Source organism: Pygocentrus nattereri, chromosome 2 (genome assembly GCF_015220715.1).
Source record: "Pygocentrus nattereri isolate fPygNat1 chromosome 2, fPygNat1.pri, whole genome shotgun sequence".
Classification (NCBI taxonomy): Eukaryota; Metazoa; Chordata; class Actinopteri; order Characiformes; family Serrasalmidae; genus Pygocentrus; species Pygocentrus nattereri.
Window position 1 is genome coordinate 30,258,081 of NC_051212.1, and position 16,475 is coordinate 30,274,555.

General features: G+C 40.4%; 1 protein-coding gene and 2 long non-coding RNA genes across 4 annotated transcripts in view; 2 read left to right on the forward strand and 1 right to left on the reverse strand.

The window, feature by feature from the left end:
* The window catches only part of LOC108436215 (ADAMTS-like protein 1), a 164,235-nt gene that overhangs the window by 60,566 nt on the left and 87,194 nt on the right, over window positions 1–16,475 (reverse strand). The window lies entirely within an intron of this gene.
* On the forward strand, window positions 41–426 carry LOC119265387. The gene is made up of 2 exons (XR_005131621.1): window positions 41–231; window positions 372–426. It is a non-coding gene; the product is annotated as an uncharacterized LOC119265387 (long non-coding RNA).
* Window positions 5,298–5,584, forward strand: LOC119265388. The gene is made up of 2 exons (XR_005131622.1): window positions 5,298–5,389; window positions 5,530–5,584. It is a non-coding gene; the product is annotated as an uncharacterized LOC119265388 (long non-coding RNA).

Below are 16,475 nucleotides of genomic sequence, written 5' to 3' on the forward strand. Positions count from 1 at the left end.
TCAATCACAACTTGAGAGGGTTTCAGGCTTCAACCACATTCCATTACCTCTCCCACAAGACTGGCTCATTCTGGTCCATCTAGGGCTTTTATAGAGCTAAACAGGAAGTGCTATGACGTCACTTCCGGTTTTTGCGCAGGGAAAGTTCACTATAAAAACGCAGCAAACAAAGGGTCCTGTTTTCCTCCCTGACTGAAAACACGGCTACCTTCCTCTGGAGTCTATTCACAGGTAAGTACTTGTTGCCTTCCCCAAGCGTTTCAATAATGTTAGTTTATAATATATGTTTCATTACATCACTAAATCAATCTAAATTTACAAATAATAAAACATTCACATTCACCATTAAGTTTTGTTTCTTTTCTCTGCAGGTTTACTCTTGTTCCCCAGCATAACCACTCAATCAATAAATGCTATTTAAAAACAGTTTGTGTCTCTGAGTATGAAATGTCCCCATTACCTAGAAAGTTCAAACATATGTACATTGTGGTGGAGGGCAGCTCCGTCACATTCCCTCCCCCATCTCCAGCTGATGGAAGGGGCTTCAGGACACTTCCTCAGCTGCCCTGGACAAAGAATCTGCCACTACGTTAGAAGCACCTGTCCTGTATGTAACAGTATATTTAAAAGGTTGCAAGGACAAATACCACCTGGTGATTCTAGCATTCGCATCTCTCATTTTATTCAACCATACTAGAGCCCGGTGGTCTGTCTCTAGTTGAAAATGCCTACCCAAAAGGTAATATCTAAAGGAGTCCACTGCCCATTTCACCGCCAAACACTCCTTTTCAATTGTCGAATATCGAGTCTCACGAGGACACAGTTTCCGGCTAATAAAAGCCACTTGGTCTGCGTTGAGTCCCATCCTCCTGCAACAGTACAGCCCCCAATCCTACACCTGAGGCATCAGTTTGCAGAATAAAAGGCTTTGAAAAGTCAGGACTCTGCAACATTGTGTCCTCACACAGAGCATCCTTTAGGTCCTGAAATGCCTTCTCACACTCCCCTGTCCATTTCACAGTCCCTGGTGCAGATTTCTTTGTGAGGTCAGTAAGGGCTGCAGCTCTAGTGGAAAACTGCGGTATAAACTTCCGGTACCAACCAACCAGTCCAAGGAAAGATCGAACCCTCCTCTTTGTTGTGGGCACAGGAAAGGACCGTATTGCCTCCACCTTTCCCACTTGTGGTCGTACTAGTCCATTACCCAGCACAAATCCTAGATACTTGATCTGGTTCTGAGCAATGGCACATTTCTGAGGATTGATGGTTAACCCCGCTGTCTTAATCCTCTGAAACACATTCTGGAGATGTGCCAGGTGGTCCTGCCAGGTGTGACTAAAAATGGCCACATCATCCAGATATGCTGCTGCATAGTCTGATGTACCCTCCAGAACCTTATCCATTAATCTCTGAAATGTTGCTGGTGCACCCTGCAGGCCAAACGGCATCACTGTAAACTGAAACATCCCATACGGTGTCCTGAAAGCGGTTAGTTCCTTTACGTCTGGTGATAAAGGTACCTGCCAATACCCTTTGCTCAAATCAATGGTAGTGATGTACTTTGCCCTACCCAGTCTCTCAATCAGGTCATCCACTCGTGGCATTGGGTATGGGTCAAACTTTGACAGTGAATTGATCAGCCTGAAGTCAATGCAAAATCTCATAGTCCCATCCTTTTTAGGTACCAGCACTATTGGGCTGCACCACTCACTATCCGAGGGTTCAATTACCCCCATCTCCATCATAGTATTAATCTCCTCCTGTAAAACAGGTAATAGTCTTTCTGGGACCCTGTAACACTTCTGGCGAGCTGGTGTATTATCCTTCAGGTGAATCTTGTGTTGAACCATGGTGGTGTATCCAGGCTTTTCTGTGAAGAGTGTCGGGTCCAGGAAGTTCATCACCTGCTCTTGTTTTTCTGAGGGTAAGTGAGACAGATCCACAGGCTGTCCTGGTGGCTGAGTGGGGAAATACTGCTCTGGCAGCTCTTCTTCTTTTACTGCACGTACCATGAGTTGCTGCATTGTTACAGTCCCTCTGCAATACTCTTTCAGCAGGTTGACATGGAACTTTTGGTGTTTCTTGCTCCGCTCAGGCATAAGAAGCTCATATGTCACTGGTCCCACTTTCCTGGTGATTTTGTATGGTCCATGCCATTTGGCCAGGAGTTTACTTTCGCTGGTTGGCAGAAGCAGCAATACTTCCTGCCCTGGCTTGAACTCTCGAGTACGGGCTTTCCGGTCATACCAGGCTCTCTGACTGCTTTGTGCCTTCCACAGATGCTCCTGGGCCAGCGCAGTCATCTCCTCAAGCTTCTCTCTCATCTTCACCACATAGGTTACCACATTCTCTCCCGTCGCCTTGGGTTCCTCCCACTGCTCTCTCAGGAGATCCAACGGTCCCCTCACATGTCGTCCATAAATCAACTCGAAGGGAGAAAATCCTGTAGATGCCTGGGGAACCTCTCTGTAAGCAAAGAGAAGATAGGGAAGCCACTGGTCCCAGTCAGTACCGGTCTGTGAAACAAATTTACGGAGCATTGACTTCAGGGTCTGGTTGAATCGTTCCACTAAGCCATCTGTTTGAGGATGATAGGGGGAGGTCTTAATGCCATGTATGCCTAGCAGTTTGTAGACACCTTGCAATAAACTGGATAGGAAGTTTGCTCCTTGATCTGTCAGAATCTCCCGAGGGAGGCCTACCCTTGCAAACAGATGGATTAGAGCATTTGCTATCTGCCTGGCCTTAATGGTACGTAAAGGGAAAGCTTCAGGGTATCGTGTAGCATAATCACATACCACCAAAATATACCTGTTCCCTGTCCTGCTCCTTTCTAGGGGACCCACTATGTCCATTCCTATCCTCTCAAATGGAGTTTCAATTATAGGAAGAGGATGCAAATGTGCAGTGGGGACTAATCTGCCTGATGTCAATTGGCACTCCTGACACGTTTTACAAAATTCAGTCACATCAGAGTATATGTTTGGCCATATGAAACGTGCACCAATACGAGCTAGTGTTTTATGTTTACCCAAATGTCCTGCCCAGGGTATGGAATGGCCCAGTTTCATTACAGTTAACCTTAGGGCAGCTGGAACAACTAACAACTCAACTTCACCTCTGCGTTGATACAGGATTCCTTTTTTCAAGACATAAGCTTCTTCAGTTATCCCTTTGCCCTTCTGCTTTACCCCATCAATCTCAGACACCTTATTAAACCACGGTTGCAAAGTTGGATCCTGACCCTGCAATGTGGAAATGTTTGATGGTATAACGAGATCTACTGGAGCCTCTGGCTTTGGTAGGGGCTCTTCCTGGTCTACTAATGTTGACCTCAGGAACTTTTCCCTGCGTCTCTGAGCTTTAGGTTTGGTTGGTTTACTGAAGTTAACTTCCACACTGTCTTTAAAAGGTAATTCTGCTAGAGCCTCTCTTGCACTCTGTGCTCTTGTCATTATCATACACTGTTGAGTTTTAGGAAGCAGGTCTATAATCACTGGAAGGTCCTGGCCTAAAACTACAGGATAAGGTAACTGAGCTACTACTGCTACTGTCATTAGAAATGTTTGCCCATCTACTGTTAAGTAAACCTCAGCAGTGGGGTAACTTCTTTCATCCCCATGTACACAGCTCACCTGTACTCTAGCCTCCTTCCAGTCTTCTCTAGGAACCAAACTTTCCCTTACCAGTGTCTGAGTACTGCCTGTATCCACCAAAGCATTTTCTTGCTGACCATTTATCAATACTGCAATAGTTGGCCCTATCACCTGTTCATCTACAACTTTTGGTTCTGGTCTGGGAACTGTACACAAAAGGGTTGACTTAGTTGTCCAACGTTGACAGTAGGGTTTAGTATGGCCTAATTCTCCACAATAGAAGCACCTAACTTCTTTATTGGTTCTTTTTATAGGCTTGTCACTTCGAGGTGTACTAGTAGGTAATTTAGGTGGAGAGTGTCTACTCTGAAAGTATGTTCTGCTATAAGCATGACCAAGGCCCCTATCATCCCCTACAGACTTACGGCTGAAGTGCTGGTCTCGGCTGAAGCTGCAGGGTCCTCTACTTCTTCTGGCAGAGATGAAGATTTCAACCAATTGCGCTGCCTCCTCTGCAGTCTTGGGGTTTCGCTCCTTGATCCACACCTCCATTTCTGTGTTCACCATCCGCAGAAATTGCTCCAGGATCATCATTTCAGATATTTCCTTTACTGACTTCTGCTCAGGCCTGACCCATTTTGAGAATAATTCCTTTAGGCGAACATACAATTCACGTGGTGTCTCCCCAGGATAAACCTCTAGTGCACGAAATCTCTGGCGGTAAATGTCCTGTGTTATTTCATACTTAGCAAGAATAGCAGCTTTGACTTCCTCATAGTCCTCAGCATGCTCACTGTCCATGGCTACATATGCACTTCGGGCTTTTCCGGTAAGCAGCGGAACTAGCCGAATTGCCCAATCCTCTTTGTGCCAGCGGCAGACCTTTGCAATACGCTCAAAGGTTGCCAGGAAGTGCTCTATGTTGTCCTCTGGAGTCAGGGGATACAGTTTGGGCTCCCTAAAGCCCGGTGGTACTCTCTGCTCCTGCTCTTTTCCTGTTTGGCCACTGGCTCCTTCGTTGGCATCCTCCTCAGGCTGTCCTCGCTGGTCCACCTGCTGTTGCAGTTGTCGGAATTGGTGCTGTAGGCTCTTCCATCGCTGCTCCTGTCGGATGGCTTCTCGCTCCGCCCGCTCATCCCTTGCAGCCTGGCTCTCCATGAACCCCTGGAGCATCTCAGCTAGCTCTTGCAGTGATGTGTCTGATGCATTGGCTGTTGCTTTTCTCTGCTTTACTTCACTGGGACTGGAATCTTTGCCTGAGCTGTCCGCCATACCTCGACTTCTCAGGATCATACCACAACACCTTTAAGTGGCAAAATCTCCTGATACTCTGAGAAATGCCTGAAAATGTTATGCACCCTTGAAAAACTGTAGTACTTCTGACACCACTTGTGATGGTCCGACGGAAAAGACACGTGGGTACGTTCCAGTTTGGGGTGCAAAAATCGGTGTTTATTAAATCCCAGTGAAAAACCAAACAAAAAAACAAAAATGCAATTTATCCAATGCCAAAAAGAAAAATATTTACAAATATATACAGCTTAATATGAATAGTCAGTTATTCAATCACAACTTGAGAGGGTTTCAGGCTTCAACCACATTCCATTACCTCTCCCCCAAGACTGGCGCATTCTGGTCCATCTAGGGCTTTTATAGAGCTAAACAGGAAGTGCTATGACGTCACTTCCGGTTTTTGCGCAGGGAAAGTTCACTATAAAAACGCAGCAAACAAAGGGTCCTGTTTTCCTCCCTGACTGAAAACACGGCTACCTTCCTCTGGAGTCTATTCACAGGTAAGTACTTGTTGCCTTCCCCAAGTGTTTCAATAATGTTAGTTTATAATATATGTTTCATTACATCACTAAATCAATCTAAATTTACAAATAATAAAACATTCACATTCACCATTAAGTTTTGTTTCTTTTCTCTGCAGGTTTACTCTTGTTCCCCAGCATAACCACTCAATCAATAAATGCTATTTAAAAACAGTTTGTGTCTCTGAGTATGAAATGTCCCCATTACCTAGAAAGTTCAAACATATGTACATTGTGGCGGAGGGCAGCTCCGTCACATGTCATATTGCAGCACTGAGCTTAACACATAGCATCTTTAAGTATTGCAGCAGAATCAAATCCTTACTCAACTACCAGGACAGCATCATATTGTGGGGTCTGCGGCAAAACCCAACCATAATCCAAGCATCATTGTGCTCTTAACAGTCAGCGCAGCAGATATCTTTAACTAGGAAAAACATCTGTGATTAATTTTAAAGATGTTAAATAATGACAGATAATGATAAAAAAGAAGGATGAGGTATTGTACAAACATTACGTGACACAAGGAAGCCTATGCTAACTCTTTATTCTTTGTGGAACATCATGGTGAACTCCAGTGTGTGTGTGTGTGTTTCTGCATGTGCATTTATGACTTAACCTTGTAAGATAATAAACTTGAGGTCAGACCTAAACAGTTGTTGTATCTCAGAGTTTGGGGGGTCTAGCCTTTATAGGGTTGTTGGGGTGGGATGTCATGGCTAAGGGATAGAAACCAAAATATTTTCAGTTGGTTTCAATACATTTTACTTCCTGCTTTTATGCTCCTCCAGCTGACATAAGAGTCTTGCAATTGTGAGAACAACACAAAAACAATACAAATTTCCATTTAACAACTTTGACCATTGAGTGGTGAGTCTATAAGGAAGATAAGAAATAAGATTAAACTTTATTTATCTGCAGGAAATTGTTTTCGCCAACAATAGCTCAGTAATGTGTAAAGCAGAACAATTCTCAAAAGGCAGTAAGCATGAGGCACTAGCAATAAGGCAAGAGTACTTTATTATATATACATATATATAATACATGACCCTTGCAACACCCCAGTATAAAAAACCTTTTTAAGGGTTAACCTCTCAAAATCCCAGGCTCACTACATACTAAGGCTTATTGTTCAGTAACTACAGGGACTCCAATGTAAACTGTTTGAGCTATTCCTAGATTACAGTAGTGTATAATAAAACCTTAGGCTGATCAGAGAGCCCTGGCCTTTTAAGGGGTTAAAGAACCTTCACATAATGTAAAGATTCTAATTAACCATTCATCCTGTTCATCCACACAAGCCCAGAAGCATTTAGGGACCTTTATTTTTAACAGTGGAGTGTGATCCATAACCATAGTAGTAATATTGGTAAATGTAGGTGTAGGGAAGCAAACAAGACACAACCAAGAGCTGCGGAACTGGAGCTGACAAGTAACTGATATTCATGTCACATGCTTGTATTATTATTTCCAAACTTGCTTTTAAGCATAAACAAAATGGCTAGGGATGCACATGAGTGACTAGAATAACATTAATCAAATAAGGTGCTATACTAAAGTAAGAGGCTGCTGGCTGTTTAGCACAATGAGTCTCATGCTATGATATTTTATGGTAGCAGTAGCATTCAAATACAGCAGAGCACGTACAGAGCATACTTACCTAACTTACATTATTTACGTTATAAAACTGCAACACAGATTGGCATAACTAAAAATATTTCTGATAAAGTCGATTTCATGTTCTGAGCAAAAATCTGTGGATTCTGATCTTGGTTGATTCTGATTGTGCACCCCTAAAAAGAACATTCAAAAACCAGTATGTTGGCTTTTGTAAACACTGGTTGCTGAAATGTTTACCATCTGGAAATAAAGCTTAAGTTTCCATTTTGTTTTGCTGTGTTTTTTTATTTATTCTCCGAACTTATTCCATCATTTGGTTATGATCACTTTATACCTTTTCCTCCCCTCAATTTCGAGATGTTTGTGGTTGTTGTGCAGCTTAAAGGTTTTTTCTTGGAGGACATAAGGGAGATAACTGTAAACACAGCAAAACTCAATGAAAATTATGGCTGAGCTGGGAATGAATATGGATTTTGTATAAGATGCAAAGGATAAGGAAGTTATCCCTCCACTGTGAAATCATGTCTGATCTTCTATGTAAGGCACACACGTCAGGTTTCAGGTTTTAACCCTAAACCGTGAGCTAACAAGGAGCATGTGCATTTGATTTCTCTACCTTTAGCTATATGTTGACTTTGGCCTGTTAGATTTATGAAGGTGCATGATAAGTGGATATGATGGGAGATGGTCAATAAGATGTTTGACTCGAGGGCTCGTAGCTCCTTCAGGTCCCCTCGACTGTGTGCACGCTGAGAAAACAGCATATTTCCATTGAAAGAATCAGTCAATTGGAGAATATCAGATATCAACTATGCTTGCACTGATGGTGAAAGTCAACACTGAGTAGTGAGCTAAGTTCACTTTGGGAGGCCGTTCTGGAGGCAGCGTTTAGGGAAAATACAAACTTTACATGTGGCGGGACAGCAGTGTGCTAAAGGAAGGTGCCTGCTTGGCAGAGAGAAAAGCCTATACGGCTGCTTTCATGCTTACTCTGTCTTCACGACTAAGAGACCAAGCTGTGGTGGGAACACGCTGCAGGTGTGTTCACTAAATCATTTGTGTGTTATTCCTTAAACTGTGTTTTCGATCAATTTTTCTTTTTTTTTTAAAAAAACGACTGAGTGCATGCGTTTACGGTGTTAATATTTCCCTGGACGGCCCCTGCATTCAATTGATGGGTCTGGCGTGTGGCTCTGCTAAAGCTATCTAGTGTTAGCTCCTCTCTCAACAGCGTTATGAACACAAAGCTGTCAATCAGCCCAGGGAACTTAAACAGCTGCGAGACAAATGAAGCCTGTGACATTGTTTGTTATGGTTTGAAATTCAGTTCAAATCATCCCAGTTCCATGCTTTAACTCATAAAGGAACCAGGCTCGTTTGCTAGCTTGCAAGCTAGTAGGTCTGGCTGCTAGTATCGGTGTTGATTTTAAGACTGTAGGTACAAAAGAAATTTGATTACTCATAATATTTCATACTGTGATATGATGACAGTCTACTTAGGAACTGTATATACCCAAGAGGTTTGAAGACAGGAGAGAGGATTGATTGTTCTCTCAATTCTCCTGTGTATAATTAAGATCCCCAAACAAAGTGAGAATATGAGGTATGTCAAGTAAGTTCTTCAAAAATCTGACACAAAAGATATTATATGAATCAAACCAGCCACACACATGCTTTCAACAGTGACTTTTTTTAAAGTGGAAACACTGATGAACCTGTCCTTACATGCCAAGTTAAGTGGACCTCACTTTTGGTCAGAATGAAAAACATCATATACAACCAGTAACTAGTCTTCTTCCTTACATGTCATTACATGGCATATGGCATATTTCTAAATTAAAACACTGTAAAAGGTCAAATAAGATTTATTAAACACATCTTGGGCAATCTTAAATGATAACATTTCAGATGTTGTTTTTGTAGCTGTCTACTGCAAAGTAGATGGGTTGTTAGTACATCTACTTTCATCCTCTGATCTTCTAATCGCCTAATTTGTTGTACAATTTAATCAACATTAAGATACCTCTGCCAAGTAATCAAGGCTAGATCTTTAAATTCTTATAACATTGATGCTTGTTTCGGAACTTACTACATATGAGACCAGCCTGCACGCATTTCTGTACACATCCTATCTTACATGCCAAAGTTAAGTGGACGTTACTTTTAGTTAGAATGAAAAACATCATATAAAAAGCGATAACTTTGTCCTCACCCACTTTGACTCACCACTCAAATGTGCATCACATCTTTCACAAGTGGCCGCTTACGGTAGAAGGGGAGGATCCTAGTATTCAAACAGAATGCACTCAATCTTGTCAGGTTTGTTTCAGGGAGCTAACTGCTTCACCTACAAATTTTGCAATGCAAAACATTTTTTTGAGAAATCTGAACATAATGTACATAAATTAGTGAATAATGGCTTTGTCTAACTGTAAACTTTGGGGCAGAGCAGTTATTGCTAGCCATGTAACCTTCAGAATGCTAGCTAAAGGGATGAAGTTGTAACAGCAGTCATGTATAAGAGATAAAATTTAATTGTTTGAAATGTTAAGCATCTTAAAGTACTGTAGTTTACTGCTATGGCTTATAAACAGCTTTATTTGCCATTATTTTCAAGTTTGAAAGGGAATTGCACTGATTTCTGGACACGTTCTGCTGCTAAAGTCGACACTGGTGTTCGCTGGCTCCCTTCTTCTAACTTCTAACTTCTAACCCCCTTCACTTGAGCTTTGTAAAAGTAATGGAATAGCCCTTAAGATAGCGTCTGGGATTCCCTCGAGGGGAAACTGCGAGGCCACATGGAAAACCAGCACTAAATCGGAGGGTATTTGACCTTTCTTAACCCTTTTCCCCCTTTTCTTTTTCCTTCTCTTTCTCATTTCTTGTTCCAGCAGAAAAGTCTGCCTTCTTCATAGTTGACTGTCAAGACTTGCAGTATGTTTATGGTAGGGGTGGGCAGTATAGCAAAAATGTCACAATATTTAAAAAGACATTTTCATAAAAAAGCATAAGTGGGTGTTAAGAAGAAATTTCTTCTTAAGAATAGTTGGTGAAAGAGGCCCATTGTGAGCATGTGCACTCTACAAAATATAGAGCATTCAATGGAAGCAGAGACTTTCTAACAAAGTAACGGTGCCCTCACAAGCACAGTAGGCTTTGACCTGCAGGCTACCAGACCTCCATGATAAAATATTTCACACAGATTCAAAGTCAAATTTTTGATAGAAAAGCTTATAAGTGAAAGAAAGCCAGTTGTTTACATGTGTGATTGTTTATGCTGCAATGGCTAGACCAACATCTCTGAAATGTCCATACAGTCATGACCAGAAAGAGAAGCTGAGTTTTTTTAGCTTTTCATTCTATTTGAGTTATTTTGAAAATCTGTCTAATGACCACAAAGTGAAATATATGTAGAATCACTGAGGTATTTGCAGTGCAGTACTCTCTGTTGCCTCCACAAAGTTAAATTCAATTATAAGCATGGTATCATGCCCCAAAATTACAAATGCCACTAAAACCCAAGTCTTCAGCTATATTTCAGACAGAGCTAGGTACAGGCATGTAAGTAAACAAACAAGTCAACAGTGTGATGCCAACCTTTACAAAAAGCTGCATTCTGCCTGTCCAAACTGAAAACACTGAAAGCAGACCTTTCAAACAATCTCCACTCTGGAAAGCATTTTTGTGTCGACAGGAGGCCAAAAAAGCAAAAAAAAAAAAAAGTTTTCAAAAATATATTGATATGAGTAGATGATGTCTAAAGCTCAGAGTGGATCATGAAGATCACCATGTGAAGACAGTCCAGTCCCTAAAACATGCAGATCTAAGCGAAACAGCTCTCAATACCAGGTCAGCTGGGATGCATATCCCACAGAAACCATCCAAAACTTTTTTCAGTGAAAACCACGAGGCAACCAGCATGCCGCATGGTCATCTCCCTCTCCAAAAGCTTCCGCACAATCCTGGCCAGCAGAAGAAAGAGACCTAAAACTCCACAATGGAAAAGAGAAAAAACACAAGAGGGAGGAAAAAAACGGAAGGAACTGAACTCCAAAGTCTATTTTACAATCTAATGCCAAAGTTCAGGGAGCTCATATCCAAGAAATATGACCACAAGATAATCAGTAAAGAAAATAGCTGACATCATCCTGGACGGAGGTGGAAGCTGAGCAAGGCAAAACGAAACTCGCACCCCCTTCTTCCGCCGGTACACACTGGAGCCGACAAGGTCACCCCCAGTTCGCTGCATGGTGAGGTCGTGAACGTGACTGCCGAAGCTGTGGGAGTTTCTTTAGGGGAGGCTTAACGAGAAGAAGTGTAAATAAACATCTCCTAATGGGAACAGAGGATATGCACATCTTAAAAGGATCTTAAGTGGAATTTAAATTTCATTTCACCTTCGATAGGGTTCATATACACCACCAGAAATTTCTAAGCACATGGAACATATTGGCTCAGAAGCACAAGCTCAAGCAAGGGAATACATACTGGCTTAATGCAACAATCTGACTTTGAAATTTCAATGCTTCTTATTATTTGGAAAAAAAATTGGAATGTACACTGAACAGCTCTATTTCACTGTGCAAACATCTGCATGTAAATTGAATTAAATAACTAGTTTCTTCACTATATTTAAAGGGCTCTTATCATGGAAAAGGACATTTTCAGGAGTTTGATGTAGCATATATACATTGAAAAAGTTTGACAACAGTTCACACTCAATACAGTCCATATATGGAAATAAGACTGCAAAAACAGCCTATTTTGAATGTATTGTTTTTGTGACATCACAAAAACTATTAAATTTCTACTTATTCAACCTTCAGCAGCTTAGTTCTGCCCAATCATGCTAAAGTTACAAAGAACATTTCAGCCCATACTTCTTTTTAAATGGGTCACAATACAGAGCAGCCAATCAGTAGAGAGCTCACTTACATATATCAATCCTAAAGGCACAGTCACAAAACAGCCTGTTTTATCTGAGGGATAAAAAAAGGATAACATCCATCCATCCATCCATCCATTTTCTAAGCCGCTTCAGCCGTGTAAAAATAATTTTAGGTACATAAAACTACATAAATGTTATAAATAAAAATAAATAATAGAAATTAATAAATGCAACAAAAGTGTGAGAAATGAGCCATTTTAAATTATTAATCATTGTATAATAACAAATGTTAAGTTTGAAGTGAAAACACATTTTCTGGAACCTTCTCTATGCTCCATGTAAAACTCATCACCCTGTATTATTTTGGTCTTTATACAAGCCTCTGTTGACCTGCCTTGCTGGGGTAGTCCACATCTTTTCCCCGCCAAAACCCAAATCTGACATCACCCTTTTAAAATTGGGGTCTGCTTCCGTGCTTGACCAGGAGTCTCCCATAAAAGACCTCATGCTCTCTGCTTGGTGTTCCACTCTAATGACATCAACTTCAGCCACACAACTGTGCAGTAGTTGGAAAAATCAAGTTCACTCTGCAAAGTGCAGCAGAATTAACGGAAACGTTTGCAATTAAATTTGCAAAATAAGTTGCCAAATAAATGTAATTTAAACCAAAATTTCCTCTTACCTCAAATATATTCAAACCAAAACATGTTTGCCATCTGATGTATGATTTGAGAGCTATGAGAATAATGCCGCTAAAAGGAAAAAGAAGCTTATACTTTGTCAATAAGCATCATGCAAGCTGCATGCTTAAATTACCACACATACATTGTTGATAACATCACATAGACTTATATATGGCATATATGGTTTCTGATACTGTATGATGGAAAACAAACTGACAAATGTACATTGCATAGCTGAAAACTGTAATAGCTGCCATTTTAAAGCCTCAGTTTTGTCAGTATTTATGTTAGCCTTGGCTGATCATCACTATTTGGGACAAACAGAAAGTAGTATAAATATGATTTTCATCCTTTTAAAAGTAAAAAAAAAATGTTTTTTTGATTTAGGGAGTTGGTGGAAATGTGTAACTGCAAGCAATGAGTGAAAGAACATTTTGTAAAGGTGGTTGTACTTTGGACTCCTTCCCCGAGCGAGTGTTATGATTCTAAGGGTGTTGACAGCATATGAAAGCGACATTTTCTCAGGCTTTACAGGGGCACTCACAGCTCTGCACACATACCTTAATTTGGGGTGTTTGTTCTCCTAATGCTACTTCTTTCAATTTTAACCAAAAAATAACACATATTGCAGAAGCCAGAGGCATATATAAAATACAAATCAACATTTACATTATATTTACAATTGCACTACTGTTCAAAAGTTTGGAATAAAGTGTTTTTATTAATATAAAACAAATTTGTTAAATGTACAAAATTATTTTATGATAATATTACACTACAGTCTTTAGGTTTTAACTGATTTGAAGGAAACTGTAGAAACTGTAGAAAGAAATGTTAGAAGTGCCCAGAATGAAGAACAGAGCTGCAGATGATCCCTTAATGAACAAGAAAGCACTTTCAGAATGAAGTTATAATAAAAGTAACATTGTGACCTTGTGCATTAATATGCTGGAAGAAGTTATTAGAAACAGTTAACTGCAGCCAAAGGATACACATGGTCACCAACAACACTCAAATGGGCAGAGGCATTCAAGTGATTATTGATTAGTACAATATTACACCACCTCCACCAGCCTGGACTGTTGACACAAAGTGGGTTGGGTTCATGGATTCGTTCAAGCCTTGGTGAACTTGTGCCCACTGTAGTCTTAGCTTACTGTACTTGGCTGAAAGAAATGAAATTTTGTTTGAGAGTCTGTCAGCTCGAACCATTCTGGCTATTCTCCATTGACCTCTCTCACCAACAAGGTGTTTTTCGTCCATAGAACTGCCACTCGCTGGATGTTTTTTCTTCAATGCACATTACAAATAAACTCTAGAGACTACTGTGTGTGAAAATCTCAGGAGATCAGCAGTTATAGAAATACTCAAACCAGCCTGCCTGCCATTAACTATCATGCCATGGTCAAAATCCCTGAAATAACATTCCCCCATTCCGATGGTTGATGTAAACATTACGTGAAGCTGCTAGTTCATATCTGCATGACTGTATACAGGGCACTGCTGCCAAATTATCAGATAATTAGATCATTAATTGTATGTGTACTTGCACTAGGGATCCTAATAAAGTGCTCAACGAATGTCGACATGACACACAGTGGAGTTAAAAGCCTGAGACCACATTGAAAATGTGATTTTCTTTCATTTAAACTGAAAATAAACAACAGAAAGTTTTACAATATTAAGACATTTAAAACAAAGAAAAGTTATGACTACAAAAAAGAGGAAGAAGTACACAAGATTCTGCATTACTTCTAAGTCACTATTCAAATTTAAGCAAATCTGTGACATAGTCAAGTCCTCTGTACAAAAAGGTCAGATTTTTTTCCTTCTTTTCTCTTGCATTGAAGCATGTTTACAGAGGACTCTTAGGTGGATCTGCTTTAAACAGCTACTCAGGGTCAGCTTGGGCGCATGCTGTCATTAAAGCAAATGGAGGACCCACAAAATACTAAGAAATTCAGAAATGTAAATCTTTTAAAGATTAGATTTTTAGATCATTTCAATTGTTTCTTTTATAGTATTTGAATAAAAATTGTATTAAATAAATAAAAAAAACAACAACATGCCCAATAGAAGCAGATTTTTGGACCTCAATGTATACAGCACTAACCATAACTACTGATCAACTGAGAATGAATCACAGTTGTGGGCAATTAAATGTGAAATGAATAGTGAACGATAACAGGTTATGGTTAACACTGGGTTATGGTTAGAGTTAGAGAAAGACAGTAAAACTGGAAACAACTGTTGAAATGACAACAGAGCAAGATTCCCCACTCATGCAGATAAAGGGAAGCTCAGGAGAAAGTCCAGAACTTCCCGGATCACAAAAAATTGCAAAGCATGAGGCAGTAACCCTTCATCTCCATAGTACTAAGTGATGGTCCAGTATCCTGCACTGTGCTGTGATACATATTACAGAAGCACGCCATGTCTGATCCCTTGCACTTTAATGTGCGAGCCAGCGGGACCACCCTGGTGCTGCGAGCGCTAAGAGAGGATTCACAGAGCCAGCACTGAAACCAGATACGACACATTCAGTGCTACTAACAATGGAGCTTTCACACTTTAACAACCTGGAGAAGACAGCTCACCATCCTTGCAAATAAACGCAGCATAGTTTTGCCTCCACACTGCATTATTCAAACTCAGGAAACCAAATTAGGCCATTGGATATATACCAGGGGAAAAACTGAAGTTAGGAAAAGCACTGAATATTTATTTCAGGTTTTTTACACACAGTTCGATGAACCAGTGAAACAGGTCCATGAGACCATTTCTAAAGACTACTGCACACAAAAAGACAGTCTGTCATAAAGATCACTGCTAAGAAATGTGTAATTAATTCAAGGCATTGCGATTGGTGCAAGGAATCAGCAAACATTTTTTGCTTGTGATATCCACAGGCTCTCTCAATTAATGCTGCTGTTTAAATACCTGTCATACTGTAAAGGTAGCAGAATTGAATGTATCATGTATTTGTGCTGATATGTATGATGTGTTTCAAGCTTTTTTACCTATTATACACACAATGTATGACTGCAAAGCTATGCACATTTGCTAGGTTCTGCTGGTGTGGGTTCATGCCAGTTTCTTCTCTTTCAGTGTTGCACAATAAAACTACTTGAGTGCTAACAGATTTCTCTTGTAGAGTACCTTCAGTCTCTTAAGTGTAAGGCTAAACGTAACAGAACAAACACTTACATACTACTGTTGGCAACTGTTTTAGGGTGTTTTCATATATAATTATTTTTAAATTAACCAAACTCAGTCTTGTTCAAATTAACCTGAAAGAAAACCAGCTGCGCATTGACCTCCGTGCTTTTTGTGTTCATAAAGGAAGCAAACTTTAAAGAGGACCACTTGTTGTTCACATTTCAACTCCTTTAGAACTCTTATGGAAATTATGGGTAAAGTTGTTCAAATTCATCAGATAAGGGGTGTGGATGCTTTATTTCAGCAGGCTCCCCACTTTCTCTCATTTTATCATTCATACTCAGGTACTTGTGCCTTATCTTCTTTATTTTGAAGAATATTTCATATTCTACAATCTACTCGGACGAGCAATGTTCAAAGCTGTAATAAAACACTCAATGTTCACACATATGGCAACACACATCATTTGATTTCTGCATGTGTGCCAAGTTGACAGTACTCAAGGCAGTGTGTTACAGTGATTTCACCATGTTTAAGGGGGTTTAACTCTAGGCATGACATGCCAAGCGTCACCTTTTAACCACAGTAAACTGTAACACCTGGCCTGTCGTACCTCATGTGCCACCGCTGCATCTCTACATGACATTGCACAAACCCAATTGCAGTCACTCACCTGAGAAGTGTATTTTCACCTGTGCTGGAAAATTGTGGCTGT